Genomic DNA, 19,260 nt, shown 5'->3' with positions numbered 1-19,260 from the left:
TAAGAAAGGAAATTCTGAATTTTTTTTTTTTTCCTCTCTTCCTCCCCTTTACCTCTGAGTGGCTTGAGCTTGCTGCAGACATGAATGTCCAGACCTTGATTACAAGTGTGGACCAGCTTGCTGCTCGTGTGCAAAGCATACAAGATTTTGTTACCAGTAGTCCTATGTCTGAACCTAAAATACCTATTCCTGAACTGTTTTCTGGAGACCAATTTAAGTTTAGGAATTTCAGGGATAATTGTAAATTGTTTCTATCTCTGAGACCCCGTTCATCTGGAGACTCAGTTCAGCAAGTTAAAATTGTTATCTCTTTTTTACGGGGCGACCCTCAGGATTGGGCCTTCTCGCTAGCGCCAGGAGATCCGGCATTGGCAAATATTGATGCGTTTTTTCTGGCGCTCGGATTGCTTTACGAGGAACCCAATCTTGAGGTTCAGGCAGAAAAAGCCTTGCTGGCTATTTCTCAGGGCCAGGATGAAGCTGAAGTGTATTGCCAAAAATTTCGGAAATGGTCCGTGCTTACTCAGTGGAATGAGTGTGCTCTGGCCGCAAACTTCAGAAATGGCCTTTCTGAAGCCATTAAGAATGTGATGGTGGGTTTCTCCATTCCTACAAGTCTGAATGATTCCATGGCGCTGGCTATTCAAATTGACCGGCGTTTGCGGGAGCGCAAAACCGCTAATCCTCTGGTGGTGTTGTCTAAACAAACACCTGATTTGATGCAATGTGATAGAATTCAGACCAGAAATGAGCGGAAAAATCATAGACGTCAGAATGGGTTGTGTTTTTACTGTGGTGATTCTACACATGTTATATCAGCATGCTCTAAACGCCTAACAAGGGTTGTTAGTCCTGTCGCCATTGGTAATTTGCAACCTAAATTTATTTTGTCTGTGACTTTAATTTGCTCATTGTCCTCTTACCCTGTTATGGCGTTTGTGGATTCAGGTGCTGCCCTGAGTCTTATGGATCTGTAATTTGCCAAGCGCTGTGGTTTTGTTCTTGAGCCGTTGGTTAATTCTATCCCTCTGAGGGGTATTGATGCTACGCCATTGGCGGAAAATAAACCGCAGTTTTGGGCACAGGTAACCATGTGCATGACTCCTGAACATCGGGAGGTGATTCGTTTTCTTGTTCTGCATAAAATGCATGATTTGGTCGTTTTGGGTTTGCCATGGTTACAGACTCATAATCCAGTCTTGGATTGGAAGGCAATGTCTGTGTCAAGTTGGGGCTGTCAGGGTATTCATGGTGATTCCCCGCCGGTGTCTATTGCTTCCTCTACTCCTTCGGAAGTTCCTGAGTATTTGTCTGATTATCAGGATGTGTTCAGCGAGTCCAGGTCCAGTGTTCTGCCTCCTCATAGGGACTGTGACTGTGCCATAGATTTGATTCCAGGTAGCAAATTTCCTAAGGGAAGACTATTTAATCTGTCTGTACCTGAGCATACCGCAATGCGTTCGTATATCAAGGAATCTCTGGAGAAGGGGCATATCCATCCTTCCTCTTCCCCTCTTGGTGCGGGATTCTTTTTTGTGGCCAAGAAGGACGGATCTTTGAGACCTTGTATTGACTATCGGCTTTTGAATAAAATCACTGTTAAATTTCAGTATCCTTTGCCTTTGTTGTCAGACTTGTTTGCCCGAATTAAAGGTGCCAAGTGGTTCACCAAGATAGATCTTCGTGGTGCGTACAACCTTGTGCGCATTAAGCGAGGAGATGAATGGAAAACCGCGTTTAATACGCCCGAAGGTCATTTTGAGTACTTGGTGATGCCTTTTGGGCTCTCTAATGCTCCTTCAGTGTTTCAGTCCTTTATGCATGATATTTTCCGGAAGTATCTGGATAAATTTATGATTGTTTATCTGGATGATATTCTGGTTTTTTCTGATGACTGGGACTCGCATGTAGAGCAGGTCAGGATGGTGTTTCAGGTTTTGCGTGAGAATGCTTTATTTGTTAAGGGCTCAAAGTGTCTCTTTGGAGTACAGAAGGTTCCCTTTTTGGGGTTTATTTTTTCCCCTTCTGCGGTGGAGATGGACCCAGTCAAGGTCCATGCTATTCATGATTGGACTCAACCCACGTCAGTTAAGAGTCTTCAGAAGTTCTTGGGTTGTGCTAACTTCTACCGTCGTTTTATTGCTAATTTTTCTAGCATTGCTAAACCTTTGACGGATATGACCAAGAAAGGTTCTGATGTTGCTAACTGGGCTCCTGCAGCCGTGGAGGCTTTCCAGGAGTTGAAGCGCCGGTTTACTTCGGCGCCTGTTTTGTGCCAGCCTGATGTCTCACTTCCCTTTCAGGTTGAAGTGGATGCTTCTGAGATTGGGGCAGGGGCCGTTTTGTCGCAGAGAGGCCCTGGTTGCTCTGTGATGAGACCTTGTGCCTTTTTCTCGGGGAAGTTTTCGCCTGCTGAGCGGAATTATGATGTTGGCAATCGGGAGTTGTTGGCCATGAAGTGGGCATTTGAGGAGTGGCGTCATTGGCTCGAGGGTGCTAAGCATCATGTGGTGGTCTTGGCTGATCACAAAAATTTGATGTATCTCGAGTCTGCTAAACGCCTGAATCCTAGACAGGCCCGCTGGTCATTGTTTTTCTCCCGTTTTGACTTTGTGGTCTCGTATTTACCAGGTTCAAAGAATGTGAAGGCTGATGCTCTTTCAAGGAGCTTTGTGCCTGACTCTCCGGGAGTCGCAGAACCAGTTGGTATTCTTAAAGAGGGAGTTATCTTGTCAGCCATTTCTCCGGATTTGCGACGTGTGTTGCAGAGATTTCAGGCTGGTAGACCTGACTCTTGTCCACCTGACAGACTGTTTGTTCCTGATAAGTGGACCAGCAGAGTCATTTCCGAGGTTCATTCCTCGGTGTTGGCAGGGCATCCGGGAATTTTTGGCACCAGAGATCTGGTGGCTAGGTCCTTTTGGTGGCCTTCCTTGTCACGGGATGTGCGGTCGTTTGTGCAGTCCTGTGGGACTTGTGCTCGAGCTAAGCCTTGCTGTTCGCGTGCCAGCGGGTTGCTCTTGCCCTTGTCTGTCCCGAAGAGGCCTTGGACACACATTTCCATGGATTTCATTTCAGATCTCCCGGTGTCTCAGGGCATGTCTGTCATCTGGGTGGTATGTGATCGCTTTTCTAAGATGGTCCATTTGGTACCTTTGCCTAAGCTGCCTTCCTCTTCCGATCTGGTTCCTGTGTTCTTTCAGAATGTGGTTCGTTTACACGGCATTCCTGAGAATATTGTGTCTGATAGAGGATCCCAGTTTGTTTCCAGGTTCTGGCGATCCTTTTGTGCTAGGATGGGCATTGAGTTGTCGTTTTCGTCTGCCTTTCATCCTCAGACTAATGGACAAACGGAGCGAACTAATCAGACTCTGGAGGCTTATTTGAGGTGTTTTGTTTCTGCGGATCAGGATGATTGGGTGACCTTCTTGCCGTTGGCTGAGTTTGCCCTTAATAATCGGGCTAGTTCCGCTACATTGGGTTCGCCATTTTTCTGCAACTCTGGTTTCCATCCTCGTTTTTCCTCGGGACATGTGGAGCCTTCTGACTATCCTGGGGTAGATTCTGTGGTGGATAGGTTGCAGCAGATCTGGAATCATGTGGTGGACAACTTAAAGTTGTCACAAGAGAAGGCTCAGCGTTTTGCCAACCGCCGCCGCGGTGTGGGTCCCCGACTTCGTGTTGGGGATTTGGCATGGCTGTCTTCTCGATTTGTTCCTATGAAGGTCTCCTCTCCTAAATTTAAGCCTCGCTTCATCGGTCCTTACAAGATATTGGAAATCCTTAATCCTGTGTCCTTTCGCTTGGATCTTCCTGTGTCGTTTGCCATTCACAACGTGTTCCATAGGTCTTTGTTGCAGCGGTACGTTGTACCTGTGGTTCCTTCTGTTGAGCCTCCTGCTCCGGTGTTGGTTGAGGGCGAGTTGGAGTACGTGGTGGAGAAGATCTTGGATTCTCGTCTCTCCAGGCGGAGGCTTCAGTATCTGGTCAAGTGGAAGGGCTATGGTCAGGAGGATAATTCCTGGGTGGTTGCCTCTGATGTGCATGCGGCCGATTTAGTTCGTGCCTTTCACGCTGTTCATCCTGATCGCCCTGGTGGTCTTGGTGAGGGTTCGGTGACCCCTCCTTAAGGGGGGGTACTGTTGTGAATTAGACTTTTTGGCTCCCTCTTGTGGTCACTAGTGGTATGACTCTGGGATTGTCTTTTTTCTGTTTGGCACTCACCTGGGTCGTTAGTCCAGGGGTGTCGCTATATTAACTTCCTGGATCCTTAGTCCAGTGCCTGGCATCGTTGTAATCAGATCCTTCTGTTGCTCCTGTCTGCTGGTCCTGGCTCTTGCAAAATTAAGCTAAGTCTTGCTTCTTTGTTTTTTGAGTTACTTGCTTTGCTACTATTTTTGTCAAGCTTGTACTAAATGTGATTTCTGACCTTACTGGAAGCTCTAGGGGGCTGGTGTTCTCCCCCCGGCCGTTAGACAGTTCGGGGGTTCTTGAATATCCAGCGTTGATATTTTAATAGGGTTTTTGCTGACCATATAAGTCATCTTACTATATTCTGCTATTAGCTAGTGGGCCTCTCTTTGCTAAATACCTAGCTCATTCTTATGTTTGTCTTTTCCTCTTACCTCACCGTTATTATTTGTTGGGGGCTTGTATCCAACTTTTGGGGTCTTTTCTCTGGAGGCAAGAAAGGTCTTTCTTTTCCCTTCTAGGGTTAGTTAGTTCTCCGGCTGGCGCGAGACGTCTAGAACCAACGTAGGCACGTTACCCGGCTACTTCTATTTGTGGTGCTAGGATTAGATATATGGTCAGCCCAGTTACCACTGCCCTATGAGCTGTTTTTTTGTGTTTGCAGACTTGGTATTGATTCCTGAGACCCTCTGCCATTGGGGTCATAACAGGAGGCACTCAATATGATGCATAGAGGCACTATGATGCAGTATCATGCACAGAGGCACGCAATATGATGCATAAAGCAGTATGATGCAGTATTATGCACGGAGGCACTCAATATGATGCATAGAGGCACTATGATGCAGTATTATGCACGGAAGCACTCAATAGAATGCATAGAGGCACTATGATGCAGTATTATGCATGGAGGCACTCAATATGATGCATAGAGGCACTATGATGCAGTATTATGCACGGAGGCACTCAATATGATGCATAGAGGCACTATGATGCAGTATTATGCACGGAAGCACTCAATAGAATGCATAGAGGCACTATGATGCAGTATTATGCATGGAGGCACTCAATATGATGCATAGAAGCAGTATGATGCAGTATTATGCATGGAGGCACTCAATATGATACATAGAAGCAGTATGACTTACACTTTTAAGCAAAAGAGCCATCTATCAGGGTTCCAGATAAATCTCCACTCTGAACAGTACATCTCATTTGTCAGACTGACTCCACCCGAAGGGGCTAATTAATGAGCAGCAGCTGGAGGGCAGACTTCATGGAGACAATGTGCTGAATTAACACCTTGTGTCCGCCTCTGGATGGAGTAGTTAAGTTGCAAAGAAAAGTGAAACACTTGCTTATTGAACCAGAAAATGGAAAGCATGCTTCCAAAAAGTCACTCTGAAGCCCAATCATAAGGCTCTGTGCAGACAAGACCTGCAACCAACTGAAGTCCAGTCATGAGATGTAGCCTGGACATATGGCCCTACCATAGCCTAAAGGTCCAAGGCCTAGCTGCAAATGGGTTCCAGGTACAGCTTTGGCATGAAGGCCTGAGACTAGAGTCAGCCCAGAGGCCCAGGCCATAAATGCAACATTAAACCATGCACTCACCTGTGCTGGCTCCATACCTGCTAGAAGACAGGGGGAGCTGGTAATGCCGAGAGCCTACCGTGGAAGGAAGCGGCATCCCGTCAGGAATGCTGCATTACTGCCTGTGCCCCCTTCCATGTTCCATCATGGAATGCATGCCGATCCTATGTGCCGGTGCCCCTCTCTGACGTCACCGGAAGCGCAATGGCCTTCTCCACCACACAACTTTCGGAAGTAGCTGTGTTTTGCCAGTCGGCGTCCGAGTCGAGAGCCCCCACCGGGAGGAAGCGGCTCTACCCAGGAGCCCGTCCACTCGACTGGTCTCTGGGGTTGAGGGACTCCCCACCGGGGAGTTTCCACCCTGGGCTACTTGACAGGGGGAAGGATTGGACCTGCCGCATGATCCCCCTAAGCCCATTGCACAGGCTGACTGTTGGCTGAGGAACCTCTCAAAGAGGAGTTGGCCATGGTCCATCTGACCAGGAAAAGGGAAGGTTGAGACCCCCAAACTCCATCTGGTACAGCACTGATAGCTGAGGGACCTCTACCCAGTGAGGTGTCGGCCATGGACCACTTGACAGGGGGAAGAGAATCCACAGGCTATCTTTGCTCTAGGAGCAACCTCTCACACATCCATCCCTGTAGGGACAGGAAAAACACTGGAGGGTGGAGATGGGAGGGTCCTTTTAACCTCTCTATGATCCTGTCCCGCTATAGGTCAAGGAAGGACGTCCTCCATGGTGCTGTCCTGAGGGACGTAATGGAAAAACTGTTTCAAAAGATGGGAAGGATTGGGATCTTTTACTCCCATATTTGTTGTTTGCAGTATGGGAGGTGCCGCAGGCATCTACGGGGTTCTCGCCCTTTGAATTATTGTATGGCCGACATCCCCGGGGCTTATTTGATATAGTTACATAGTTATTAAGGTTGAAGGAAGACTGTAAGTCCATCTAGTTCAACCCATAAGCAAATATAGCCAAAGAGGCTTGGGAGAACCAACCAACCCCCACAAGAGTGTAATAGAGCATGTTGCAAAAATGCAGGAAAGGATGGAGACAGTCCTACCATTGGTCTGGGAACATATGGAAGCAGCACAACGGTCTCAGAGTCAGGTCTATAACCTGGAGGCTAGAGTAAGAACCTTTAGTCCTGGGGATCGGTTATTGGTACTTGTGCCCACAGTGGATAGCAAATTTCTGGCAAGGTGGCAGGGGCCCTATGAGATTATGGAGAAGGTGGGACCGGTAGACTGTAAGGTACACCAACCAGGTCGGAGGAAGCCAGAGCAGGTTTATCATATTAATTTGCTTAAACTGTGGAAAGACAGAGACCACCTTGGCGGGGATAGTCCGCTGCCTGCATTTTCTGTAGAGAAGGCTCCATTACCTCTGAGTGAGTCAAAAGAAGCTTTGTCTGTAGTCAAAATACCAGATACTTTGTCTCCTAAACAGGTTCAGGAGGCCTGGGAGTTTGTTAGCCAAAATACGGACATTTTCTCTGAGCTCCCTGGACGTACCTCCATAATCCAACATGACATTGTTACGGAGCCACAGGCCAAAATCCGATTAAAGCCATATCGGGTGCCTGAGGCCCGGCGACAAGCCATATCATGGGAGGTGGAAAATATGTTACAATTAGGGGTCATAGAAGAGTCGCAAAGTGACTGGGCCAGTCCAATAGTCCTAATACCTAGGCCTGATGGACGCTAAGATTCTGTAATGACTTCAGAAAACTTAATGAAGCTTCAAAATTTGATGCTTACCCCATGCCCCCCGGGTGGATGAATTGATAGAGCGGTTTGGGCAGGCACGGTATTTTTGAACCCTTGACCTTACAAAAGGGTATTGGCAGGTGCCCCTAACAAAGGCAGCTAAGGAAAAAACGGCCTTTGTAACGCCCGAAGGGCTGTTTCAGTATAAAGTATTACCCTTTGGTTTGCATGACGCGCCGGCGACGTTCCAACGGTTAATGGATATTGCTCTCTGTCCCCATCGCCGTTATGCCTCAGCCTATCTGGATGATATTGTTGTGTACAGTGCAGACTGGGAAAGTCACATACCCAAGGTACAGGCAGTGATAGATTCCCTCCGACAAGCAGGGCTAACAGCCAATCCAAAGAAGTGTTCAATAGGGTTGGAGGAAGCTCGGTACTTGGGTTATGTCATTGGGAGAGGGGTCCTTAAGCTCCAAATAAACAAAGTGGAGGCAATTCAGAACTGGCCCTGTCCCTTCACAACAAAGCAGGCAAAAGCCTTTTTAGGCTTAGTGGGATATTACAGGCGATTTGTTCCCAACTTTGTAACGTTGTCAGCGCCTTTAACAGACTGCTTGAAAGGGAGGAAGTCTGTGATGGTCCAATGGAATGATGAGTTAGAAGAGGCGTTTGTAAAGTTAAAATCAGTACTGTGTGGTACACCCCTTCTGATTACACCCGATTTCAAAAGAGAGTTCATCGTGCAAACCGATGCCTCCAAGATAGGTCTTGGTGCCGTGTTGTCTCAAGAAATTAACGGAGAAGAGCATCCCGTTAGTTTCTTGAGTCGGAAGCTTACCCCAGCCGAAAGCAGGTACAGTATTGTGGAGAGAGAGTTCCTGGCCATTAAATGGGCACTTGAGTCTCTTTGCTATTATTTGCTGGGGAGAAAATTTTGCTTGGTAACAGATCACTCCCCTCTTACATGGTTGAGTCAAGCTAAGGAGAGAAATGCACAAGTCACCAGGTGGTTTTTGTCCCTGCAAAATTTTAAATTTTCACTAGAACATCGGGCAGGCAGACTACAGGGGAATGCAGATGCCCAGTCCAGAGTCCACTGTATGTCATGTGTCCACCCCCATAGGGTTGAACAAAGGGAGGTATGTGGTGCAGTAAAAGGTGTAGTGCTGGACGGAAGATATATTTCTCCCAGCAGGATAAGTTTTGGCCTGTTATTTTCCTAAGGTTGAGGACCTGCAGTGATGTCACGATCACATGATCAGCCCATGTGATGGTACCTCACCTGTGGGTGTGGCTATAGACTATGTAATAGAGTTTCTTTTGTTTGGCAGATGTTATTCTGGGTTGGAGCTGGGCTGGAATGAGCCTGAACTGTTTTTCTCTGCCACATATGCCGCAAAGGACGGTGACATGACTGTTAGCAACCCTGGGAATGGCACCTGGCGGAGGCCGCTGACCTGGCAGCCGCTTAGTTAAGCCTGTCCCATGTAAGGGTGAGTCTGAGACCAGTGGTTCTCCAACCTGGAGTATATTTGGTTTTTTCTCTTACCTTATGTCACGGATAGTGTTGAGCATTCCGATACCGCAAGTATCGGGTATCGGCCGATATTTGCTGTATTGGAATTCCGATACCGAGATCCGATACTTTTGTGGTATCGGGTATCAGTATCGAAACAACATTAATGTGTAAAAGAAAGAATTAAAATAAAAAATATTGCTATACTCACCTCTCCGACGCAGCCTGGACCTCACCGAGGGAACCGGCAGCGTTCTTTGCTTAAAATGCGCGTGTTTCCTTCCTTCCGTGACGTCACGGCTTGTGATTGGTCGCGTGCCGCCCATGTGGCCGCGACGCGACCAATCACAGCAAGCCGTGACGTAATTTTCAGGTCCTTCTAGGCATTCAGTATTTTAAAATTACGTTCCGGCTTTGTGATTGGTCGCGTCGCGGTCACATGGGCGACGCGACCAATCACAAGCCGTGACGTCACAGGAGGCAGGAAACGCGCGCATTTTTAAAATTACGTCACGGCTTGTGATTGGTCGCGTCGCCCATGTGGCCGCGACGCAACCAATCACAGCAAGCCGTGACGTAATTTCAGGTCCTTCAGGATTTTAAAATTACGTTCTGGCTTGTGATTGGTCGCGTCGCGGTCACATGGGCGACGTGACCAATCACAAGCCGTGACGTCACGGGAGGCTGGACACGCGCGCATTTTAAAATGCGCGCGTGTCCAGCCTCCCGTGACGTCATGGCTTGTGATTGGTCGCGTCGCCCATGTGACCGCGACGCGACCAATCACAAGCCAGAACGTAATTTTAAAATCCTAAAGGACCTGAAATTACGTCACGGCTTGCTGTGATTGGTCGCGTCGCGGCCACATGGGCGGCACGCGACCAATCACAAGCCGGGACTTCACGTAAGGAAGTAAACGCGCGAATTTTAAGCAAAGAACGCTGCCGATTCCCTCGGTGAGGTGAGTATAGCAATATTTTTTATTTTAATTCTTTCTTTTACACATTAATATGGATCCCAGGGCCTGAAGGAGAGTTTCCTCTCCTTCAGACCCTGGGAACCATCAGGGATACCGTCCGATACTTGAGTCCCATTGACTTGTATTGGTATCGGGTATCGGTATCGGATTGGATCCGATACTTTGCTGGTATCGGCCGATACTTTCCGATACCGATACTTTCAAGTATCGGACGGTATCGCTCAACACTAGTCACGGACTGTTTAAAGTGTCAATAAGCCACTGAAGTTTGGACTGGAAGCCTGTCTGTTGCCTCATTACTGCGGCCCTACCACTGCTCACCCAAGGAAATCCCTACAACACACACCTAATTTAGATTTCCTTCCTAATTTTGAATTGTTTTGACACAAAGGAATACTCGTTAGCTGCGGCCCACGACAAGGTTTATTTAGGGGCGACCTGCTGTCGTCCAAGCAACCAGCTTAACCCCGCTTTCCCCTAAAAGTCCCAGAACAATGCAAAGTCCCGCCCTGTTATAACAGGGTGTAATAGGTCCTTGACTATGCCCACCTCATGGGACTCAGTGCCACAGTTTGTGTCTGACCACTCAAGCCATAGGGTAGTCTTTAGCGTCACCATTGATACAGCGGACGCCCACCATCTTCCCAGAAATCAGGTGATGAAGTGTCCCCTTTTTATCAACAATAGTCCTAACCCACTGTAGACTACTTCTTCACATTAACTCTATCTATTACAGTAAATGGCATCACGCTCTCTCCTGCAATTGAAATGCGCTACCTCAGGGTAACTCTCGACTCTGCCCTGTCCTTCAAGCCGCACGTCCAAACTCTTGCCACCTCCTGTCATCTCCAACTCAAAAATATTGCCAGAATCCATCCCTTCCTCAGCCCACAATCTACTAAAACTCTTGTGCATGCCGTCATCATCTCCCGCCTCGATTACTGCAACACCCTCCTCTGTGGCCTCCCCGCTAACTCTCTTGCACTGCTCCAGTCAGTCCTCAACTCTGCTGCCCGGCTAATCCACCTCTCTCCTCGCTACTCCCCTGTTTCTCCCCTCTGCAAATCCCTCCACTGGCTCCCAATTCCCCAACGAATCCAGTTCAAACTACTAACATCGACAACCTGTCCCCTCTCTATATCTCTGAACTAATCTCCCAATATCTTCCCTCACGTAATCTTTGATCCCCCAAGACCTCCTACTCTCCTCCACACTTAATTGTTCCTCACTCAACTGCCTCCAAGATTTCTCCCGAATATCCCCATCCTCTGGAACTCCACGCCTCAACACACCCAATTATCCACCACCCTCGGATCCTTCAGACGGAACCTGAAAACCTATCTCTTCAGGAAAGTCTACAGCCTGCAATAACCATTCTGCCACGTCACCAACCGCCAGAGCTGCCGCGTCACCAACCACCAGAAATGCTGCGTCACCACCTGCCAGAGCTGCCGCCTCACCAACCGCCAGAGCTAAAGCCTCACCAACCGCCAGAGCTACCGCCTCACCAACCTCCAGAGCTACCGCCTCACCAACAGCCAGAGCTGCCGCCTCACCAACAGCCAGAGCTGCCGCTCCCCCAACCTTCTGTCTCCTCCCCATTATCCCGTAGAATGTTAGTCCGCAAGGACAGGGTCCTCTCCCCTCCTTTCTCTCTCTCCTCTCCCCTCTGCACCAGTCTGTCATTGTAAATTTGTTTACTGTAAACATTATCTATAACTATGTACGTAACCCCTTTTCTCATGTACAGCACCATGAAATTAATGGCGCTATATAAATAAATAATAATAATATCTTATCCTTCTAACATCAACTAACTACCATCAATGTACACTCAGCATCTTATCACTATCTTGTGACTCTGTCTAACCCTATGCTTGCCATACACTATGTGCTACTCACATTGTACATTAATACTTTACATTACTTATATGCTGTACATTACCATAACACATTGTAAGAGGCACACATCACTATTCACATTACATGTAAAACCGCTTGATACTCCACACATGGTACAATTGTTGTCTTCAGGGGCAGGAACGCATCAGAACAGTCCACCCCTCTTACAGGACCCCCTCTACATCCAAACTTTCCCTTCCAATATCTTACACAGTATTCTCCCAGTTTCCTCTCTACTTCTTCCCCAATCCCTACTCCCTTTATAAATATTGTTGTTAACAAAGGCTCAATAAAAATTATTTAAAAAAAAATAAATTAATCAATTCTTATTCTCTACCACTCATCGGGACATCCCATACCTGCAGGGCTGCCACCAGGTATTTCAGGACCCCAAACTGGCAACATTTTCAGGGCCTCTTGAGACTCCACCCAGACTCCACCCAGCTCTGTATTCACCCTCCAAAACCTTCCACAGGCCGGCCGCCCACTTTGCACGGGTCCTGCACGGCAATAGATTTTAACTGAATGGGCATCCAAGGATGCATGTTCAGTTACTGAGCAAATGTCCAAATCCTGTGGATCGGGCCCCCCTCCTCACCGAGCCCCATACACCAGTAAGGGCAGTAATGCACTGATGGCGGCCCTACATACCTGTCCCAAAGATGATGTCCTCTTCCTCTTTCTGACAGGCATCTCTTCCATCTTCTTCTAGCTGGTCTTTCTTCTGCTCCACCCCACTGCTGACTAGACCCCCATGCATTGCATTTTTAAAAATGGGGTACCATATCAATATACCTAATTTGGACATGTCCATGTGTCAGTGCACAATGAGTCATCCACAGCTGAACAGTTACTTAGGTATCCATAGTTACTACCACTAGCAGCTAACTGCGTGGGCGCAACCATGGATACTTAAGGAGAGAAGCTATACCTGGTGGCAAGTTAAGCCATAAGCCTTTTTTTAACATTAGCCTGTGATACAACACTGTGAGGCAACACTGTAAGGCAACATTGTGAGGCAACACTGAGGCAACATTGTGAGGCAACATTGTGAGGCAACATTGCAAAGATGGATCAAATTGAGGGCGCTGCTGCATGTAGAGAAGCGAATCGCATACGGATGTGTAACCTGCATCTTAATGAAACAGAAGACGAACAAAATTGTCAAAGAACTGCTGATGCAGCCCGACAGAGGGCATCCAGAGCAAGAGAAATGAATGAAGTAACTGAATCACATAGAGCATCTAATGCTGCACGACAATGAGCAACATGCAATGCACAAAGTGATGCACTTATTTCACAAAAAAGAGAACAAAATAGAATACATGTCCAAAATGCAAGAGCCACTCGATGACGGTAAGTTGCATTTGCCGCTAAAGGACTTCTCAATCAAATTGATGAGACACGTATTGAAGAGCACTATGCTGGCAAACTAACATTTCAATGTCAGTTCTGCCAATCTAAAAATTTCAAAGACGAAATGGCGCAGGACAAAACATTCCCTTCCTACTGCAAGAGAGAGCGTATCCAATTATGTCATATTTGTATGGATGATCAATTAGTCAAGTTGTTGAATGGAGAGCACTCCAATAACTTTATGGCTAATATAAGGCAATACAATAGTTCGCTTGCTTTGGCATCAATGGGAGCACAAGAAGCGCCACCTCCTGGGCATGGTCCATATTGTTTTCGAATTCATGGACACATTTACCACAGAACTGCCCCATTGCATCCCACTGTGGGTACTACTCCCAAGTTAGCCCAGATTTATATCTTGGACAGTGAAGAAGCATTAAGTACAAGAAGTCAAGCAAATAAAAAGTTCCTCCCAGCACTGCTATCATCTCTTGGAGAGAAAATGAAAGCAATTAAGTCACTCGCAAGAGCCTTCACAATGATGAGGGAATTTGAATAGAGGAAGTGGATTGCTGAATTTGAACATCGCAATCCACTCGAAATAACAATGTTAATTATAAATGACTAAAATGATGACCAGAGGCGCTACATTGCACCAAGGTGCAATAAAGTAGCTATAATTTATCAAAATGCAATGGGTGACCCCCCATTTTATAAGGACATCAGAGTTCAACTCAAAAGTGAAAACCAAACTGTTTAAATCAGCTTTCACAGAAAGTGTGATGCAATGACATATCCACTTCTGTTCCCATATGGGGACAGTGGATGGACAATAAATTTGACAACTCCAATTGCCCTAAGTGTGCAACATCAAGGGATTGGTGACATTCATCTGCCATCCATACCAGTGGATCAAGATCGACAAGAAAAAAATCATCCTGTTGCAGTTCTATGCATACAAGCTTGCCATTCGTTACAAGTTCAATACCTTTCAAATGCTGGGAAGTTGATGCAACAATTTATCGTTGACAGTTACATCAAAATTGAATCCGACAGGATCGAATACATAAAACAAAATCAAAAGGCATCAGGCGTCGACAGTTATGTCGGCGTCATGGATCACATCCATAATGCTGCGTTACACCCAGGGCTAAAAGCTGAGACACCAGTAATTTTACCGTCCACTTTCATTGGAAGCCCAAGAGCTATGCAGCAAAATTACCAAGACGCCATAACAATTGTCCGAAAGCCAGATCTTTTTGTTACGATGACCTGTAACCCAAAGTGGAAAGAAATTACTGAAAACTTAGAACCATGGCAAAGGCCAGATTTCAGACCAGATTTGGTTGCACGAGTATTTAAAATCAAACTCCAAGCCGTGCTTAATGAGATTTTGAAAAAACAAATTTTTTGCCGAGTAGTTGCTTATGTGCATGTAATAGAATTTCAAAAGCGTGGACCACCACCGCTCACATGCTCTTAATCCTCGGAGAGGAAGATAAACAGAGGGACACAGAAATAATTGACAAATTGGTCTCTGCTGAAATCTCAAATGAGACAGCAAATCCAAAACTGCATGAGGCAGTGATGAAGCACATGATTCATGGCTCATGTGGTGAAGATCAACCATAATACAGATACGAACCGCAATGTTGATGGTTACCCACAGTATCATCGACGCAATACTGGGAAAACCAGACGAGGAACGCGAGAAATCGCCAATAGATGGGTAGTTCCATACAATTCCTATTTATTACTCAAGTACAATTGCCATATCAATGTTGAGATATGTGCTTTAATAAAAAGTGTTAAATATATTTTCAAATATGTATATAAAGGACATGCCTGTGCCAATATCAAGTTTGATACATTAAACTGGAATTAACCAGCCATATACTGTACCTAGATTCTCGGTATATAAGCGCCCCTGAGGGCATGTGGAGAATCAGAAAAAATAAAATGCATGATGCTTCACATACCATTAAAAGGCTTGCTGTTCACCTTGAAAACATGCAACAAGTGTTTTTCGAAGATGGTAATGTGGATATGGTTATTTCGGACTCAAAAGCCTCTACTCTGCAAGTTTATTTTTAGCTAAACAGAGTTGACGCTTCTGGCCATCGGCCCCTGAGGGCATGTGGAGAATCAGAAAAAATAAAATGCATGATGCTTCACATACCATTAAAAGGCTTGCTGTTCACCTTGAAAACATGCAACAAGTGTTTTTCGAAGATGGTAATGTGGATATGGTTATTTCGGACTCAAAAGCCTCTACTCTGCAAGTTTATTTTTAGCTAAACAGAGTTGACGCTTCAGGCCATCGGTATTTGCACAGTGAAATCCCTGAACACTTTGTCTGGGATAGAAAAGCTGTACCAGATAGATGGAAAAAGCGACGGGCTCAATTTGGGGAAACAATTGCCCGAATGTATACAGTCTCTTTAACAGATAGTGAGCTGTATTACCTAAGACTCCTTTTACTTCACGTAAGAGGAGCAAAGTCTTATGCTGACTTAAGGACTGTCAATGGAGTCGTACATGACACATATAAAGATGCGTGCATTGATCTTCATCTTTTGGAAGATGAATCCCAATGGGAAGACGGTATAACGGATGCAATAGCTTTCCAAATGCCCTACCAACTTCGCAAATTATTTGCTATAATTTGTGTAAATGAGGAACCAGTTAAACCATTGGCATTATGGCAAAAATATAAAACCGAATTTATGGAGGATTACACCAGGCGGTATACTCCAGAAGTTGCTGAGCAACTGGCTCTTTGTGATATTAATGAAGTTCTCTTAAGCAATAAAAATCCTGTGCTGATTACAGATTGCCAACTCCAGTAAATGTTCCAGATGAAATACAGGACCAAATGAATTATGCTGTAGTAAAGCAGGAGGCTGAGCAATTGAAAGCTATGCTTAATGAAGCTCAGAAATCAGCTTTTGATGCAATTATGCAGTCAATGCAGCATCACAGCCAGATGACTCTAGCTCACACAGTTTTTTTCTGGATGGCCCAGGAGGCAGTGAGAAGACATTTTTGTACAACCGCTTACACAAGAAACTACAAGCAGAAAAGAAGTTTATTTTTCAGTAGCCTCCACTGGATTGGCGACTACATCACTACAAAATGGTCACACCTACCATTCCAAGTTTGGCCTTAGAATTACAGCAAATGAGACCACAGTGTCAAAAATTAAGCCAACCTCACTTCAAGCAAAGGAGCTTAGGGAGTCATCTGTCGTTATCTGGGACGAAGTAACAATGACTCCTTGTTTTTATATGAATACTGTGGATAATTTGTTCCAAGACATATGTGGGAAAAAAAAGACCATTTGGTGGAAAAGTTTTCTTAAACGGTGGTGACTTTCGTCAAACCCTACCAATAGTGGGAGGTGGAAAAAGAGCCCAAATTGTACAGTCCACCATTAAATACTCAAAATCCTGGAATCAGTTTTCATGGTTCCAGTTACAACAGAATATGAGAACGTCTCAGGACGAAGTTGAGTACAACTCATGGTTACTGAAACCTGGCAATGGAGAGTTGTCAAATGCATATGGTCTACCAGGAGACACAATTGAAATCCCAAATTCTTTTATTGAAAAGGGTGATTTAATTACAGCTATTTTTGTGACTCAGTTGAGATTACCGATGTAATGGTAGAAACAATTGACAATAAAGCACTTTTTACGCCATTGAAAGATGACGTTCACGCCTTGAATGACAAAATTCTTAGTCAAGTTCAAGGTGGACACTCAACATATTGCTCCATCGACACAATTGCGGAAGAGGGTGTGATTCTCACAGATTACCCTGTAGAGATTCTTAACTCTTTGAATCCCACTGGGATGCCTTCTTATGAACTAAAGCTGAAACCAGGAGCTGTAATTATGCTCCTGCGTAATCTTAACAGAAAGTGTGGCCCTTGTAATGAAACAAGCCACTTTGTGAAAAGCTTAAAAGCAAACATTAGCCATGCCATTGCTTTAAATGGAAAAGCAAAGGGTCAAACAGTTCTTTTTCCAAGAATTGACCTGATTTCCAAAGATAAAAACTTGCCAGTTCAGATGCGGCGGCGTCAGTTTCCTGTCATGTTGGCTTTTCCAATGACCATCAATAAATCTCAGGGACAGTCCTTGGATATTGTATGAATTTATTTGCCTCTCCCAGTGTTTTCACACAGGCAGTTATATGTGGCTTTCCCCAGGGGAAGGATAAACCAACAAATAAGGGTCAAAATATTTAGACAAAGAAGCAAGGTAAACTTATTCCTAATGTTTACAAATAGTTTACTGTCAAGTGTGTGTACATAGCAGTCTTTTATTAAGCTTTTTAACAGTTGTAAAAGCCAAAAAATGTTGTATACAGAAGAGTGACTAAAGGTACCATCACACTAAACTACTTACCAATAGTGTTGAGCGATACCGTCCGATACTTGAAAGTATCGGTATCGGATAGTATCGGCCGATACCCGAAAAGTATCGGATATCGCCGATACCGATACCCGATACCAATACAAGTCAATGGGACACCAAGTATCGGAAGGTATCCTGATGGTTCCCAGGGTCTGACGGAGAGGAAACTCTCCTTCAGGCCCTGGGATCCATATTAATGTGTAAAATAAAGAATTAAAATAAAAAATATTGATATACTCACCTCTCCGGAGGCCCCTGCACCTTACCGCTGTTAACCGGCAGCCTTCTTTGCTTAAAATGAGCGCGTTTAGGGCCTTCCATGATGTCACGGCTTCTGATTGGTCGCGTGCCGCTCATGTGACCGCCACGCGACCAATCACAAGCCGCGACGTCATTCTCAGGTCCTAAATTCCTAGAATTAGGAATCGTTGGTAAGTAGTGTTGAGCGATACCTTCCGATACTCAAAGGTATCGGTATTGGATGGTATCGGCCGATATCCAGAAAATATCGGATATCGCCGATACCGATACCCATGCAAGTCAATGGGACACAAGTATCGGAAGGTATCCTGGATGGTTCCCATGGTCTGAAGGAGAGGAAACTCTCCTTCAGGCCCTGGGATCCATATTCATGTAAAAAATAAAGAATTAAAATAAAAAATATGGATATACTCACCCGTCCGGCGGCCCCTGGACCTTACCGATGTAACCGGCAGCCTCCGTTCCTAAGAATGAGGAGTTTAGGACCTTCGATGACGTCGTGGCTTGTGATTGCTCGCGTGACCGCTCATGTGACCGCTCACGCGTGGACTGACAAGCGGTGGATACCGCGTCGCCAGGACTCGCTGATGCACCGTACCTCCTCTTCTCAGGCCACTGAGGACCTATGCTCCATTGAGCCGGACGCAGCGAGCTTACTCATAGTGTCATTCTATGATTACCAGTATTGGCAGTATACATTGCCCCACTTTCTACAGCCTTTGCAGGCAGCACATTGACTGAAGAAGGCCAGATAGGCCGAAACGTTTCTTGCTTTATTAAATCCCATGAGATTCACCCTAAGTTGAGTGCCGGGTTTATTTTACTGTTATATGGTGTGGGACCCTACCCGAGCACCCTCACTTGATAGTGCATACGGTCCTTTATTCTTACACGAAATAAAGTTCTGGACTTCTAGCTCCGACCAGCGATATCACAGCAGGATCCAGATTGCTGCTGCGTGTCAAACACAACGAGATCGCTATCCAGGACGCTGCAACATCACGGATCGTTGTCGTTCTCGTTGTAAAATTGCTCAGTGTGAAGGTACCTTAAATCCTTGCCGCAGTCTATGGACCAAACATTGGGCATGGGCAGGGCCTTGGGGGCAGATCCCAAGTGCGCTCAACCATGTGAAATAGCTTACGCTCAGGAACACTGAGGAATAATGCTATTGGATAGCTCTATCCGTTCATTTCGTTTAGGAATAGGGCTATGGGATAGCTCTACCCATTCACTTTCTTCAAGGATAGCGCTATCGGATAGCTCTACCCGAACAGTATTAACTACAGAGCTTTTTCATACACAAGGTAGGAGTGGCAGGAGAGGT

This window comes from Ranitomeya variabilis, chromosome 5 (genome assembly GCF_051348905.1).
Source record: "Ranitomeya variabilis isolate aRanVar5 chromosome 5, aRanVar5.hap1, whole genome shotgun sequence".
NCBI lineage: Eukaryota > Metazoa > Chordata > Amphibia > Anura > Dendrobatidae > Ranitomeya > Ranitomeya variabilis.
The sequence above is the reverse complement of the archived record's forward strand: the minus strand, read 5'-3'. Positions refer to the sequence as shown.